This window comes from Ranitomeya variabilis, chromosome 2, assembly GCF_051348905.1.
Source record: "Ranitomeya variabilis isolate aRanVar5 chromosome 2, aRanVar5.hap1, whole genome shotgun sequence".
Taxonomy (NCBI): domain Eukaryota; kingdom Metazoa; phylum Chordata; class Amphibia; order Anura; family Dendrobatidae; genus Ranitomeya; species Ranitomeya variabilis.
In genome coordinates this window covers 978714418-978732112 of record NC_135233.1, presented here as the reverse complement: position 1 = coordinate 978732112, position 17695 = coordinate 978714418, and the positions used below count along the sequence as shown (strand labels likewise).

Sequence of the window (17695 nt, the reverse complement as noted above, 5' to 3'; positions counted from 1 at the left end):
CATTCCCCTGTAGTGGGCACACGTGATCACCTGGCAGCTGCAGGAAGCCAGCAGCTGTGACTACTGTGCCCACTATTAAAGAGAAATAAATATCCACTTTCTATTAATTTCTCGAAGCAGCAGGCACAGGAGTTAGCTGCAGCTGCCGGCTCCTGCCTCCCATGACCCACTGCTCCAGCTCCCTCTTTGTCATGTGGAACCCTGATTCGAGTATAAGCTGAGGGGGGCTTTTTCCAGCATTACAAAAAAAAAAAAAAAAAGTGCTGAAAAATTCGGCTTATACAATATTTCATGCATTAAAATGCAATTTAAAAGTCATTCAATGTGATTTTCTGGTTTTTATATTCTGTCTCTCACGGTTGAACTGTACTTGAGGAAAAAAAATTACAGACCTCTCCATTATTTGTAGGTGGGAAAACTTGCAAAAAGGCAGTGTATAAAATACTTATTTTCTTCACTGTAAGTGTATATCCACAACTACTTTCCTTTTTCATTCCTGTTTGTCAAGTAACACCTTCTGCTTTTTGAAAAGTTATAAATTTGCAAAGGGCTTTGCCATAGATTACAAGTGTAGGCAAACGAGCTAGAACAATTCTTTAGAAGCAAGTTTCACTACTTAGACAAACCCATCTTAAATACAATATTACTCCCTGTAAAGTAAGAATTTCATATATTCACATCCCGTAACGGTAATGTCTCCTGAGGTCCACGTGACTTTATGCCACATGAGCACTGCAGCTATTGGGCTTATACTTATTTTGCATGAACCTCAGACATCCAGGGGAGGTGTGAGCACTCCAGCCCATCAGCAAGACTCATGTGGTATAGCAATGTCCCACGAGCCTCAGGACACCCAGCGCAGACATTGCTGGAATGGCGCCAGTACGGGGAGGTGAATATATGGCGTCTTTATTTTTCGAGGGGTGAAATATAGTATCTAAGAAGTGGGTTGTCGAAGTAGTGGACAAACTCTAGTATACATCCATATTTCTTTCAAAGCTACTTTCCAAAAAAAACATGGTTTATAATCCTACTGTGTCAGCCATTGGCAGTGTTCACACAATGTATTACCGATCAGTTATTCAACAACTTTTAGAGTCACTGCGTTTTCACATTATTTCTGGAAATTTGCTTCAAAGAAACACACTGGATAATCAATGCGTGAACACCGCCTTTAGAAGAATGTATTCATAGCTACAAAACATGCAACTATACAAAACGCTGCTCCATTGGGGCCATCAGTTCACTTATCGGCATGAAAACAACTACTCTGCAAAAAAATCATGGTGGAAGCCCATATTTTTGGCTTGTGTTGAAATCTACAAATCCCCTTTTAGGTTGCACTCACACATTGTGGCCTTGGTGGGATGTTAAAAGTTACAGTAAATGCAGACTTTTTTGTAGGTTACGTGGAACAAGTCCTCGCCAAAATATGCATGGGGAAGAAAAGAAAAAAAAAAAAAAAAAACCCACACATGAAAGACTATTAATTTCTAACTTAAAATAACTTTGCTGTTCATATGTTCAGCCTTCTGAACATTTTTCTCAGCTCTAGGTATTTAGCCCCTTCACCCCCAAAGATTGGTCGCACCTTCATGATCCTGCCAAATTTTACAGTTCCTGACCAGTGTCACTTTAGGAGGTGGTAACTCTGGAACGCTTCCACGGCTCCCACTAATTCGGAGATTGTTTCGTGACCTTTTGTACTTCATAATGAAAACATTTTTACCACTATCATGACTTACGTTTCTTTGTGAAAAAAAAAAAAAAAAAAAATCTGAAAGCTGGAGAAAAATGTAGCAATTTTCAAACTTAACTCTGATTTAAGGACATAAAAAATATATGCCACACAAAATAGTTAATAATTTTCCACGTGTCTACTTTACATTACAATTTTTGAAACAATTTTCGTTTGTTGGGAAACTAAGAGTTAAAAGTTGCCCACCCATTTCTCAAAAAAAAAAAAAAAAATTAAATTTTTTTTGTATGACCACATGATAATTGAAGAGGCTATTGGGTCTATATACAGTTATATGAAAAAGTTTGGGCACCCCTATTGATCTTAAGCTTAATGTTTTATAAAAATTGTTTTTTGCAACAGCTATTTCAGTTTCATATATCTAATAACTGTTGGACACAGTAATGTTTCTGCCTTGAAATGAGGTTTATTGTACTAACAGAAAATGTGCAAACTGCATTCAAACAAAATTTGACAGGTGCATAAGTATGGGCACCTCACCAGAAAAGTGACATTAATATTTAGTAGATCCTCCTTTTGCAAAAATAACAGCCTCTAGTCGCTTCCTGTAGCTTTTAGTGAGTTCCTGGATGAAGGTATTTTTGACCATTCCTCTTTACAAAACAATTCCAGTTCAGTTAAGTTTGATGGTCGCCGAGCATGGACAGCCCTCTTCAAAAGATCCCACAGATGTTCAATGACATTCAGGTCTGGGGACTGGGATGGCCATTCCAGAACAGTGTAATTGTTCCTCTGCATGAATGCCTGAGTAGATTTGGAGCAGTGTTTTGGATCATTGTCTTGCTGAAAGATCTATCCCCTTCGTAACTTCAACTTTGTCACTGATTCATGAACATTATTGTCAAGAATCTGCTGATACTGAGAGGAATCCATGCGTCCCTCAACTTTAACAAGATTCCCAGTGCCGGCATTGGCCACACAGCCCCAAAGCTTGATGGAACCTCCACCAAGTGTTTTTCTTGGAATGCTGTGTTTTTTTGCCGCCATTCATAACGCCTTTTTGTATGACCAAACAACTCAATCTTGGTTTCATCAGTCCACAGGACCTTCTTCCAAAAAGAAATTGGCTTCTCCAAATGTGCTTTTGCATACCTCAGCCGACTCTGTTTGTGATGTGCTTGCAGAAACAGCTTCTTTCGCATCACTCTCCCATACAGCTTCTCCTTGTGCAAAGTGCATTGTATAGTTGACCGATGCACAGTGACACCATCTGCAGCAAGTTGATGCTGCAGCTCTCTGGGGGTGGTCTGAGGATTGTCCTTGACTGCTCTCACCATTCTTCTCTGCCTTTCTGATGTTTTTCTTGGCCTGCCACTTCTGGCCTTAACAAGAACTGTACCTGTGTTCTTCCATTTCCTTACTATGTTCCTCACAGTGGAAATTGACAGGTTAAATCTCTTAGACAGCTTTTTGTATCCTTCCCCTGAACAACTATGTTGAATAATCTTTGTTTTCAGATCATTTGACAGTTGTTTTGAGGAGCCCATGATGCCACTCTTCAGAGGAGATTCAAACAGGAGAACAACTTGCAAGTGGCCACTTTAAGTAGCTTTTCTCATGATTGCATACACCTGGCTATGAAGTTCAAAGCTCAATGAGGTTACAAAACCAAAAAAAAGTGCTTTAGTAAGTCAGTAAAAAGTAGGTAGGAGTATTTAAAACAAGAAAATGATAAGGGTGCCCATACTTTTGCACCTGTCAAATTTTGTTTGAATGCAGATTGCACATTTTCTGTTAGTACAATACACCTCATTTCAAGACAGAAACATCACTGTGTCCAACAGTTATTAGATATATGAAACTGAAATAGCTGTTGCAAAAAAACAAAACATTTTTATAAAACATTAAGCTTAAGATTAATAGGGGTGCCCAAACTTTTTCATAACACTGTATGACAGAAAATACCCAAAAGTGACACCAATCTAAAAAATAAAATAAAAATTAAAAAGTTTAACCCTTCAGGTGCTTCAGAGAAATTAATGGAATGTGGAAGGAGGGGAAAAAAAATAAAATAAAATTTATCAACATTTAATTTTTTTTTTACCCACGACAGCATAGTAACAGTTAGCAAGCCCGAAAATAAGTGACCGTCACCTTCCTTGGTATAAGCAGATCCTCGGAGAGATATTTGTATTGTCCCCTTATATACTTCTACATGGTTATTAGATCGCCCCTCAGTCGTCTTTTTTTCTAGACTAAATAAATCTTAATTTTGCTAATCTCTCAGGGTATTGTAATTCCCCCATCCCTTTTATTAGTTTTGACCACCAATCATTTTACTTGTTAGGCTGGAGTCACACACGCTTTACAAAAAAAAAAAAAAAAAAAAAAAGAGTCTGTTTTAGGCGGACGAGAAACGCTCAAGTGTTTCCTGAACAGTGATCCGTCTGTCATCAGATTGGAATGAGAGGATGCGATTTCCTCGCATCTGAGCGTCCGTTTGACATCCGTCTGGCGAGATTTTGTCGGCGGCTAGCAAAATGGACATAATGGATCCATGCGCTCAAATATTCTTGAAAACACATATCTATATCTTTTCAAGAATATTTGAGCCATGGATCCATTATATGTCCATTTTGCTAACCACCGACAAAATCTCGCTAGATGGAGATAGATATATTCATACAGCGCTAGATAGCATAAAAGCCGGTAATTCAATTGTCGGCTTTTGCTATCTCCTTACCAAACCCCACAGGATATGAGACATGGTTTACATACAGTAAACCATTTCAGATCCGTTATATTTTTACATATTCCTCACTAATAATGTTAGTAGAGTGTGTGCAAAATTTGGGAGCTCTAGGTGTTAAAATAAAGGGTTAAATCACGGACAAAACTGGCGTGGGCTCCCGCGCAATTTTCTCCGCCAGATTGGCCAGTGACTGAGGGCAGATGTTAATAGCCTAGAGAGGGACCATGGTTATAGGACCCCCCCACAGGTTAAAAACATCTGCCCCCAGCCACCCCAGGCGCATCTGTAACATGCGCCTGTTCTGGCACTTAGCCTCTCTCTTCCCACTCCCCTGTAGCGGTGGGATATGGGGTAAAAAGGGGTTAATGTCACCTTGCTTTTGTAAGGTGACATTAAGGGGCAGCACGGTGGCGCAGTGGATAGCACAGCAGCCTTGCAGCGCTGGAGTCCTGGGTTCAAACCCCACCAAGGACAACAACATCTGCAAAGAGTTTGTATGTTCTCTCCGTGTTTGCGTGGTTTCCTCCAGGTACTCCGGTTTCCTCCCACATTCAAAAAAAACATACTGATAGGGAATTTAGATTGTGACCCATCGGGGACAGCGATGATAATGTGTGCAAACTGTAAAGCGCTGCGGAATAATGTTAGCGCTATATAAAAATAAAGATTATTATTATTATTATTATTATTATTATTATTATTATTATTATTCACTAGGAAAAAAGTATTTTAATGAAATACACATGGTGTTGTAATGGCTTTATTATACGCTCAACCCAAATGATTATCCTTGTCTTCTGAAAAAAAATTAAAAACAAACAACAATATCCCATACCTGTCCGTGTACAGTCATGTCCCACGATGTAAATACATCTGAAGGGGTTAAATAATTTTACAACCAGGAGCCTGCTAATGCAGCTGTAAAAACTGGGGAATGAACGGAATACAGGGGAACGTAGCTTTGTAGACTTGCGGAGATGCGCCCCCTGGTGGCATAAACTCATATGAACTCTAGGATGAGAAAATATTCAGAAAAATTCCCACGCTGGAGTTCATATGAGTTTATGCCACCAGGGGGCGCAGCACCGCAAGTCTAGGTAGCTACATTCCCCTGCATTCCACAGTTTTTACAGCCAGGGGCAGCTGCATTAGCAGGCTCCTGCTTGTAAAATTATTTAACCCCCTTCAGATAGATTTACATCATGCTACACTGGAAGGTTACAAATAGGGGCTGATCTTTCATGGACATGTACAGTAACATGGATCTCCTCTTATTTAACCTATGATATTTTTCCTCCCCTGGATTTCCAGGGTTATCACAGAATGAGGGCAATGTAATCTCCTGGCTCCTATGGAACTTAAGAACTACCTTGGGGAGATAGGCCAGATCTGGTCATAGAAACCACCCTGTCCTCAAATACCTTGGTTTATGAAGGGCATATAGACAGGACTTGTATGTCACTCACCCTACAGGCTGATGTCAATGCCACTAGCAACACCATTTTAAGCGTGAGGAATTTTGCTGATAACTCTTGTAAGGGCTCAAATGAACTCCTAGTTAGTGCCTGTAAAACTAGGTTCAGGTCCCATGGAGGAATTTTCTTAATTATGACCGGTCTAGACCTAATACAGGACTTAATAAAATGGGACAACCACCTATTGGATGCTAGGTTGCTATTATACAAGGCCCCTAATGCCGACATCTGTACCTTGAGAGTATTGGTTGCCAACCCTAGTTGCAAACCCGCCTGTAGAAATTCTAGAATAGCTCCTACCGGAGCATCACCCCCCATAGGTTGCCCTAGAAATGCAAGGAACTTTTTCCATGTCCTACCATAGATTTTTGATGTAATTAGTTTCCTACTGTTCAACAGGGTGGAGACTAGGCCTGGTGAGAATACCTGCCGACTCACTAACACCCTCTCAAATTCCAGGCTGCCAGATGGAAGCCCTTCACCTGAGAGTGGCATACTGGTCCCTGGGTAAGCAGGTCCGGAATCTCTGGTATAATCCATGGATTGGTAACAGACATCCACCTTAGAAGGGAGAACCATGGTCTTTTTGGCCAAAACGGAGCAATGAGAATTACCCTCGCCTGCTCCTCTCTGATCTTTCTCACTACCACCGGAATCATTACTATCGGGGGGAAACACGTAGGCCAGGCTGAACTTCCAAGGTATTTGAAGGGCATCTACCGCAAATGGATCTTCCCTTGGATCTAACAAGCCGAAGCTTTCCACTTTCCTGTTGTGAAGAGTGGCAAACAAGTCTATCTCCGGCGTGCCCCAAGCCTGCACTATTTGTTGGAACACCCGAGGGTTTAGAGAGCATTCTCCCTGCCTTAGCCTTTTGCGACTCCGGTAGTCCGCTTTTGTGTTTTTGATACCCTTTATGTGAAGTGCTGTGAGAGATAGCAGGTGTTGTTCTGCTAAATGGAACAGGACGGTGGTTGCCCTTATAAGGGAATGGGACCTTGTTCCCCCTGATTGTTGATATAAGCTACCAATGCACAATTGTCCGACATGACCCATGTATGGCGGCCCTGAAGCAGAGGGAGGAAATGTCTTAAGGCTTTTTCCACGGCCAGCAGCTTCTTCACATGCAAAACCTAGTGGGGACCAGGATCCTGTACCGGGAGGGCCTTTAGATGTGCACCCCATCCCGTACCACTGGCGTCTGCCGTGATCACCTCCTCCACTGGCCTCAACCATTGGACCCCGGATGCCAAATGGTCCCTTACAGTCCACCAGATTAGGGAATCTCTCACGCTTATGGAAAGGTGTATTTTTCCTTTCTAAATGCCCTTTCAATGACTTCTGTGCTTACAGAACCTCCCACTGTAGATACCTCAGGTGAAATTGTGCCCAACCTACAGCCGCTATACAGGATGTTGGAGATGCCAGCAGGGACATCGCCTTCCTCAGTGTCATTACAGGCTGCTGTATTGCTGACAGTGCGAGACCCTTTATTTTGACTATTTTGTTCTCCGGTCAGCTTCTCCCTAACTTCCTATCCAACTCCCAGTTTTACCAGAGAGTGTGAGGAGTGGCCTAATACATAGAACTTTTTGCTCCCCCTGGTGGCCGGAGTGTGGAGTGTAGTGTGTGACTGTGATACCTGGTCAGGTGAACTCTTTTAGTGCCATCAGACGTACCACCACTCCCCCTTGTGGAAGAGCGACAATACTGCAACGACCAGGACTCTGGGGCGCTGCACATGTCCCAGCTATTGCTGGTTTCAGATCCCTTGCGGCTGCCTCCCAGGTGTGCCTCAAGAACCCATCTGCTTTCTTGTCCAATGGATCTCTTAGCATGCCAGAGTCCTCTAAAGGCAGGGACAACTTCTTAGATGACCTGGCCACGGCCTCATCAATTTTAGGGATTTTATCCCACCCTTCTGAGTCTTTCCTCAAAGGGGTATCTTCATTTAGAAGATGAGGGCAGGCTACCAGATTTCTCTGGCTTCTTCCACTCCTCCTCTATGAGCACTTTTACCCTAGCGTTCACTGGGAATGTGCACTTCATTTTTTCCTCCAGACGCCGAAACATAACATCCTCTAAAGATTTAGGCATCTTCTCCTCCCTTAGGCCCATCGTAGACCTGACTACTTTAACCAGCCTATCTGGGTCCTCGGCCAGAAAGCACAGTTGGCCTCCTACATCACTGTCTGGGGAGGAGTCGGAGGATGGGGAGGAGGAGGGGGAGGGAGAGGGAGACGGGGGTTTTCCATGACATTCCTCAGAATGAAATGATTCAGAATCCGTGAAAATCCTACGGCCTCTTTCGCTCCCTTTTTTAAAGGCTGATTTTAAAGGACCTTTAAACTTCTGCCCTAATCATGGCCCTAAGGCTTGTGGCAAAGTCAGGGGTCTCATCCTGAATATTCATTTGTATACAGTCAGCGCAGAGATTCTTCTGCCACTGAACTGCTAGCGGGACTTTACAAAGGGCACATTCTTTGTTCTTTGAGTTGGCACTAGCCTTCCTTGGCCCCTGGTAATCAAGCAGAAAATGGAGCCCATTACCACAAAGGTGACATTCACAAAGATCACTCACCACCCGCTGTCAATCAAGAGTACCGGAATTGGAGGCTGATCAGGAGTACGGACCACATCCCTCCTGGATGCTGAGGAGTCCTGCGACCTCCGGTCGGGACGACGCCACTCCTTCCACTCGAGCAGCAACTCCTCTTAGTGCACTGATGACCAGACACAGAACCTGATGAGAGCTCCTGTTGCTGCTTTCCTGTGATCCTCCATAATGGGAAGCTTCGGACACGAGTGTTTCCTCTGTGGTCATCCCTCCATTTAAGGAGGGATCCACGAAGCTCTCCGCCTCCTCCAGTGCCCATTCTATGCCCCTCCCCTCCACGCCATGCCGGGAAGCATCTAGAGTCCACGCCCCCCTGCCGGCATATTCGCCATCGGCGCCGCCATCTTGGATCCGTCACACAGTCACTGACGTCACACAGGTGCCCCCATTCCCAGCGTGCCTTGCATGTAACGCCAGCCACAAGGACCCGGAAGTCAGCTCCATAGAGCAGCAGGCAGAGGGGGGAGAGCGGTGCGGCAGCCACAGAAGAGCCCTAGGACCCCTGATTGCACTGCTCCTACGCCCACACACGTGACAAGGCCCCACAGGACCCCCGAATGGCACTTCCACTACCTGAAGGCCGACATACAGGCGCTCTGCCTGTTCTTCCAGTGCCGGGACAGGTGTGGGTGAGTGCAAAAAGCATCTTCAAAACCTCCGTGTTTTCAGCAATGGGGTCCCCGTCAGGACAGGGAACCCAACTGAAGTGAGGGAGAGGTAGAGCCCTTTTGTTTTCAGTAGGTTTCCTGTCCTGGCTGGGCGGATCCCTCTCTCAGGTGTGCAGTCATGGGTGAAGGGAAAAAAAATTTACATTATTACCACAAGAGTCATCTTTTAGTCCCAGATTTTACATTTTCACACTGGGAAATGGGTAAAAATGGCACCAAAATTTCTCCCACAATTTCGGCTGAATGTAGAAATACCCAATATGTGGCTGTACAGCACTACTTAGCCACACAACGAGACCTGGGAGTGCTATTTGCCTCCTGGAGCACAGACTTTCCTAGAATAGTTTGCGGACTCCATATACAGAGCCCCTAAGAGCTATAAGAGCAGAAATCCCCTCTAGTGACCCCATTTTGGAAATGATACCTCTTTAAGGCAGCAGAGTTACTCTGGACTCCATCTGGCCTGTGTTCAGCGGTTTCCTTTACAGAAGTGCACAGAACTGTGGTGGACCACGCTTTTATGCACGCCTAAAATAACGGACACTTCATGATCATAGGACAGAGAGTCTGCAGTGCCTCCATCTGCCTCATAGGGAATTTTCCGCCTGGGGTTCTTTCATGTATTTCAGAAAATTACATGGTAACCTCTATGTAAGCATTGAGCGCAAGATAAATGTGCGTCGTGCCTTACTGCAATCTTTGGGAGGCTGAATTTAAAAAAAAATAAAATAAATTTTGAAAAAATAAAACAAAAAACACCCACCGCCACCACCGTTGTGTACATACACTCACTTTTACATTCTGAAAAATCCATTTCATGTCTGAAATTATAAGTGATCAGGCATTCTTCAACAGTATCTGTGTTTGCTCTCTATTTCCAATAGTGCTGTTACATTGGGCAAGTACCATGTTAAAAAGGAATTACATATGCGGTTTTTGGCACAGTTTTTTCAGCCAAAGCAAGAACTTTCTAAAGGAATGAAACGTTTAAAGTAAGCATTACCTGCTGCTGGTTTCAGCTTCCAAAGTTGCCCACGAGATCCCAGCCTAACATTTATCACTATGGGTCAGACCATTAGGCTGGAGTCACACTAGAGTATAGCATTTTATGCGATATGCTAATGACCCTTAGCTCCTGAAAGTGGGACCCGAGTGTCATGCTACTGTGCTCTGATCCTCAGAGATGATTGGTTCACAGCTGTGGAGGAGGCGGAGAAAGTAATTTTTCCTTCTCCACTGCCGGCATCGGCGTAAAGCCGAGTGCTGTATCGCTCGCACCCATAGACTTATATGGGTGCGACTGAGATGAGACTCGGCCAAGTCTCTTTCAATGCCAATTACGGCATGCAGCCTTTGTTCTCGCATGCAGATTCAGCATGAGAAAATAATCGCTGTTCTTAGCTGCCTCATAGAGTAACACTGGGCCGAGTGCTATGCGATGTTGTTTCTCATAGCACTCAGCTGTATTGTACAGTAGTGTGACCGGCATCACTAACTAGAAGAAAATCAGGTGGTGAAACATGCCTGTTTATTTTACATGAGTGAGAATATGTTTCTGCAATATACATTAGACAAAGCTCATTTTCCAGTTTAATAATAAAAAAAAGAATACTTAAACATTGAGCATGCCGAATATGGTATTCCTCTGCTGCACACACGAGGTGTAGTAGAACTGCTCTGTGGACATCATTTGGATCAGATGATAATTATCTAGTGTGTGCGATTAGAACAAAATACCCATGTGTTACATGACACCACTGCCAACCTCAACCTGGCCCCGAATTCACGTCTTATAAAGATACCTTTAAAAACCCTCGCGCAGCCCACACATACCATCAATAGTTGAACACTTTCAAGTTAGTCTTTCAGCAGACATTATCGGAGAGGCATCCGTACATAAGAGTGGTCTGGCTTTCGGCTACAAGTCTGTCGACTATGTGACTGCAGACTTGTGAATCTTCACATCACATCATGTGACTTGTGAATCCTCACATCACGCTCACTGTACGCTGACAGGATTCTCCGGCGCTGAGTCATGTGACACCAAGTATACAATTGGCATACTCAACAGCACATTCCAACTAGACCGTGTCCAGCTTCACTCAAAACACTTGCATATGAGAAAAATGGATTTTGATTTTATTTATCCCCCCCCCCCCTCTCAGAACATCATCCATTTTTTAGGTCAGTGTGTCCAGTATTACCATCAGTGTACAGTAGTATCTGCTTTTCATGTTTCTCCTGCCCAGTATGAAGTGGAAAACATACGGCACTTGGATGGCATCCATGCGCGGTCTGTTTTTCATGGACTTAGTGATATGAATGGGCGATCTTGATACCTCAGTTAACATTAAATGACCGGTGGTCCATATAAAATACCTTGCATGTAAAAAAGTCCATAGGCTATAATAGGTAGCGTTCTATCCGTGAAACCGAGGTTACAACAAATCACATATTTGTTATTACTAAGGACATTTATGGGCAACCAGTACATTTGTATTTTATGATCACGGAGTCCTCCAGTCAAACAATTCTCTGTACCAGCTCTCTCCTGTCTGACTATATGTAGTCCCAAAGCAACCAATCAGGGATTTAGAATAGAATTAGGCCACGTTCACACGGTCAGTGTTTTACCTCAGTATTTGTAAGCCAAAACCAGGAGTGGAAAAGTATAATAAAAACAAGTCACCACTTCTGTGTTTATCACCCACTCCTTGCTTTGGCTTACAAATGCTGAGGCAAAATACTGACCGAATACTGAATGTGTGAACGTGGCCTTAGGGTGCTTTTACACAGTTTTGGCACCCATTTGTTGATCCTGTCAGGGCTTACAGCCAAACCCTTTGCAAAACGGGATACAAGTGTATGTGCCAATGACTGTAATGGTGCCAGAGTTAAAGTGCGCTGTCGTATGTAATTTTTCAGGCATATATACCCCTACTCTAGACAGACATCCAGACGTAGTAGACTGCGTGTTTACTCACAGACACAGATTGGCCTCTTCCTAGAAAAATTTCTTTAATTTTTTTTTTTATTTTTTATTTTTAAAGAGTTGTACCAAGATTGAAACTTATCACCTATCCATGTGATAGAGGATAACTTGCAGGGGTTCAACTGCTAGGACCTATAAAGTGCGTGGAAGTTCTGAGTCCTCAACTTCAATGTAGAAGAAGGTAAAGCACAGCACTTTGATATCGACATCAGTCCGAAAGACACTGTATTGAGTCGCAATGCACATGCTGTGCCACCGTCCCTTTCAAATGGGGTTCTCATGAGCAGTGTGGGACCCAACAAGTTAGGCTACTTTCACACTAGCGTCGGGCGAGGTTCCCGACGCTAGCGTTGTCTCCGCCGCACAACGGGGCAGCGGATGCGCTGGAAAAATGCATCCGCTGCCCCATTGTGAGGTGCGGGGAAGTGGGGGCGGAGTAATGTTAGTCAATGCAGAAAAAACGCATCCTGCAAGCACTTTTGCAGGATGCGTTTTTTCGGCAAAACGACGCATTGCGACGTAATGCAGTTAACGCCAGTGTGAAAGTAGCCTTAGTCAGTCAAAGTGGCACACAAAATTGGCAATACTAAACTCATTCTAAACTTCATAAGTGTATACAGTTGGCTGGAATGAACAATAGTACCTGATGAAGGAAGAGCGAAATGTGTTAGGGTGGCGATTTTTGTTAGGTGTCAATCAAGTTGTTCTATAATAATATATATATATATATATATATATATATATATATATAATTTTTTTTTTCCCCATTTCTATATATTTAGATGTGCATATTCTATATGCATTGACCCTTCCTTTCCTTTTCACCCGTTAGGGTGTCGCATTGCACAGTCAACAGCAGTGCTTGTATTTATTACTATATATATATATATATATATATATATATATATATATATATATATATATATATATATATATATATATATATATATATATATATATATATATATATATATATATATATATTTTTTTTTTTTTTTTTTTTTTTTTAAGGTCTCATTAGTTGCTCTTAGGAAAATACTTATCCCATAGTACTTTGCATTATTACAATCTAATTATAAGCACAATGTGCACACAGATCCGTTTGGTGTACTGGACTTTGAATATCCCTCCAATACAAAGCCGCACCAGTCTTATATAGTGTTATATTTTGCCATTTTTTTTATGTTGTAATAAAATTATTTTTAAGGTAATATACTCTGTAGGTCTGTGCTTTATTCATGCCCTATAGTTTAAGTATTTAATGAGTTAAAGCCCCTGTTTGGCTATGTTCCCACAATGAGCTTAAGTAAAATAGGCTACTTGCATTTTTTAGAAAATATACAGAACGCACAAAAAAAAAAGTCACCAAAATCTCATTGTGGTGACTTAGCCCTACTGTGTGCGTGTATCAAAATTTGGAAGCCTTGTGTAATTAAATAGCATAGGTAGGTATGGGACACCTTATGCTTACTAGATATTTGATAAGGGGAAAAATAATTTACTGTACATTTTAGGAAACACTGAATAATTGGGGCCAAATTTAATGCAAGGGAATTACGGTCTGCAAGCTTTCCCCATCATCATATGGCAATTGTACTCAATGTCGGCTGGTTTCCCCCAAAAGACACTTTGGTTATTAACAAGGTTTGGTTTGCCCCATTAATAAGCGATCAGTGAGCTTTTTGTCGGGCTTGTGGCTGCAGTGCACTACAATGGCTGTTATATCCTGGACATTCCTGTAAAGTCTTCTATTCAGACAGCACGGCTCTCAGATTACCTTATAACATGTCACTAAGAGTTTGCTATATCAATTTTTCCTCTGTCAGAAACATCATACCGTATTGTGAACTTTACTGACCTATGAAAATCTGAAAAGGTCACAACCCTGGAAACAGTGATTGAAACCTAAGACGTGAGCTCCAGTCTCCATTCCAGCAGTTAATTAGCACTTTGGGTTTGCACAAACTAATAGCAGCCAAATAATAAACGCTGGTTATTTTATATTTTCAAACAAAGAACCTTTAAAACAAGTGGAGCATCTCACTGACAGAGCACAGATTGTGGCTAAGATTAGATGTTAAGATTTTTCATTCATGCACCTTGTTGACTGGGAAGATAGTAAAAACTAAGCAAGCCTCCCTGCAGTCCCATGTAAAAGCACAAACAACAGGTCAAACAGACATCAGACTTCCTAAAATATCTATCATAAGCATAGTTGATAGACAAAAGAAATAATTAAATGCTTAAAGAGAAGGCACCTCTGTGCCATTACACAGCCCTGGCTGCAGAGAAGGCTTTCATTCTTCTGCAGCAGACATATGTGATAAGAAGCTTCCTCACCTCCTTGTGCTGTAGTTTGTCTCCTGCTCCCAGGCTGAAGCTTTGCACTCTACTGATCTGTGATTTTCCTCCAGCCATCCACTTTCTGCCTCTTCCTCCTCCCCCACCCCTAGATTAGAAGTCCACCCACCCTGCCTTTCCTTCTCTGACACAGCCCCTGCTTTATATAAAAGGGAGAATGTAACATTTTTGTAAAGATTTCTCTGCTTATATCAGATACATAGTAAAAAAAAACCTATTTTTTTGGTAAAGATACAAATGTGATTACGTAACATCTCTTGTCAGTGAGTTGAATCTTTCAGTATGACTGAGTACTGTGCGATGCTACGGTTCAGGGGACTTGCATGGGGCTGCACGTCAGTCAGTCCGGACAGAGTATTTCTGACATCTTATAACACCCACACACAACACCCTGGAGCAGATTTATCAGTGATTACCAACATGAAAGGAGGCTCTGCTGAAACCACTGATGGTGCTATCATCTGAAGTGTGACAACAACATGTCTGAGGATAGTTATCAGATCAGTGGGGGTCAGTGAGCCCCCCACTGATCATTTACAACCAGATGTCAAGAGTCAACAAAACAGCACAACCCTGGACACTGTGTAGTGGCTGTTGGGAAAAAAAACAGCAGCTTAGCTTCTATTTAATATGATCGATCGGTCCCGTACCAATCCACAAGTTATCTTTGTAGATGCTGTGAATTAGTGGTCCACTGAATATAAGGCCACGTTCACACGTTCAGTATTTGACGAGATTTTTTACCTCAGTGTTTGTAAGCCAAAACCAGGAGTGGGTGATAAATACAGAAGTGGTGAAGTGTTTCTATTATACTTTTCCTCAGATTGTTCCTCCTTGTTTTGGCTTACAAATGCTGAGGTAAAATACTCACCTGGATGTGTGAACGTAGCCTAAGGTCACATGCACACGTTGCGGAAAGTGGTGCGGATTTTTCCGGACTGATTTTGGTAAATCCGCAGGTAAACCGCACTGCTACGTTTCCGTGTGTTTTTTTCCACAGCAACACTACGTTTCCGTGCGTTTTTTTCTGCAGCATGTGCACTGTGGATTTTGTTTTCCATAGGTATACATGGTACTGTAAACTCAGGGAAAATGGCTGCGAATCCGCAGTGGGCAATCCGCTGTGGATCCGCAGCAAAATCCGCAACGTGTGCACAAACCTTAACTGTTTTATTAGGCAGTTTCTCCCCAATGTAAGATGCCATAGCATACACCGAGTCCAGACTAAACCTGGTGTTAAAGTGGCCTAGGCTTGATTATATCGCGGGTATCGTATGGCCTAGGTTTGATTATACCCTGGGTATATTATGACCTAGACCATTTCATACCACCTCATGCCAGATTATAACCCCTTGGATATCAGCAGTGTTGAGTGATATGCACAAGGATTACTTAATTTTTCAGCATGGTATTGGGGGTTCAGGTTTTTCAGGTAAGTTATGTGAGAACTGAAGATAACTGTCTTAAATCTTAGGGTATGTGTCCACGTTCAGGATTGCATCAGGATTTGGTCAGGATTTTACGCAGGCAAAATCCTGACCAAATCTGCACTTGAGGTCACTGGCAGGTCACCTGCGTTGTTCATGCGTTGTTTGAGCATTGTAAGGACATGCTGCGTTCTGAAAAGACACGCCGCATGTCTGTTTCCGCGGGTCTGCCGCATGCGTCTTTTAATGCACAGTGGAGACGGGATTTCATGAAATCCCCTCCACTATGCTGTAACATCTGAACGCTGCGTGTTTGACGCTGCGGCTCTACGCAGCATCAAACACGCAGCGTTTCCTGATCGTGGAAACATACCCTAAAAGTCATACCACATTAAAACCCACACACACACACACTTTTATTACTTGAAACAGAAAAACTTAAATCAGTAAAAATATTAGACTACCACAAACATTTAATAAGGTAAAGAATCCTGCCACACTTCTCAGTAGTTACACATTAATAGCAGCTGTGTGTCTGAGTATGTATATTCAGACCTAAACTCAATGGCCATATATGCTTGATGCTGGAGACCTTCATTCAGCCTGCATAATGCAGATCTAGTAGAAAATAAGCAAATAATAGGTCTAAACAGGTTAAAATCTGATGTTAACAGACGAAAACTCAGCAACCAAATTACCGTATATACTCGAGTATAAGCCGACCCGAGTATAAGCCGACCCCCCAAATTTTGCCACAAAAAACTGGGAAAACTTAATGACTCGAGTATAAGCCTAGGGTGGAAAATGCAGCAGCTACCGGTAAATTTCAAAAATTAAAATAGATACCAATAAAAGTAAAATTAATTGAGATATCAGTAGGTTAAGTGTTTTTGAATATCCATATTGAATCAGGAGCCCCATATAATGCTCCATACAGGTCATGGTGGGCCCCATAAGATGCTCCATACAGTTCATGATGGGCCCCATAAGATGCTCCATATTAAAATATGCCCCATATAATGCTGCAAAAAGGTTAATAATGGCCCCATAAGATGCTCCATAGACACATTTTTGCCCCATACAGTACTGCACAAATGTTGATTATGGCCCCATAAGATGCTACATAGAGATATTTCTCTATGATTTCTAAAACTTAACATGGACAAAACAGAATTCATTGTCTTTCCCCCATCTCACGCGACCCCCCCAACGAACCTATCCATTACAGTAAACAGCTGCCAACTCTCCCCAGTCCCACAAGTTCGCTGTCTCGGGGTAATCATTGACACTAATCTCTCCTTAAAACCGCATATCCAAGACCTTTCCACTTCCTGCCGCCTTCAACTCAAAAATATTTCACGGATCCGTACATTCCTAAACCAAGAATCTGCGAAAACCCTAGTCCATGCCCTCATCATCTCCCGCCTCGACTACTGTAACCTCCTGCTCTGTGGCCTCCCCTCTAACACTCTCGCACCCCTCCAATCTATTCTAAACTCTGCTGCCCGACTAATCCACCTGTCCCCCAACTACTCCTCGGCCTCTCCCCTCTGTCAATCCTTTCACTGGCTCCCCATTCCCCAGAGACTCCAGTACAAAAGCCTAACCATGACATACAAAGCCATCCACAACCTGTCTCCTCCATACATCTGTGATCTCGTCTCCCTGTACTTTCCTGCATGCAACCTCCGATCCTCACAAGAT

At 42.7% G+C, this 17695-nt stretch overlaps 1 protein-coding gene across 1 annotated transcript in view; it reads right to left on the bottom strand.

The window, feature by feature from the left end:
• SERPINE2 (serpin family E member 2) overlaps positions 1-14691 on the bottom strand; it is a 101212-nt gene extending 86521 nt beyond the window's left edge. The window contains exon 1 of the mRNA XM_077290867.1: positions 14544-14691. The gene's annotated coding sequence lies outside the window, so the exon portion shown is untranslated. The remainder of the gene's footprint in view (positions 1-14543) is intronic.
• Positions 14692-17695: the final 3004 nt, after the last annotated feature.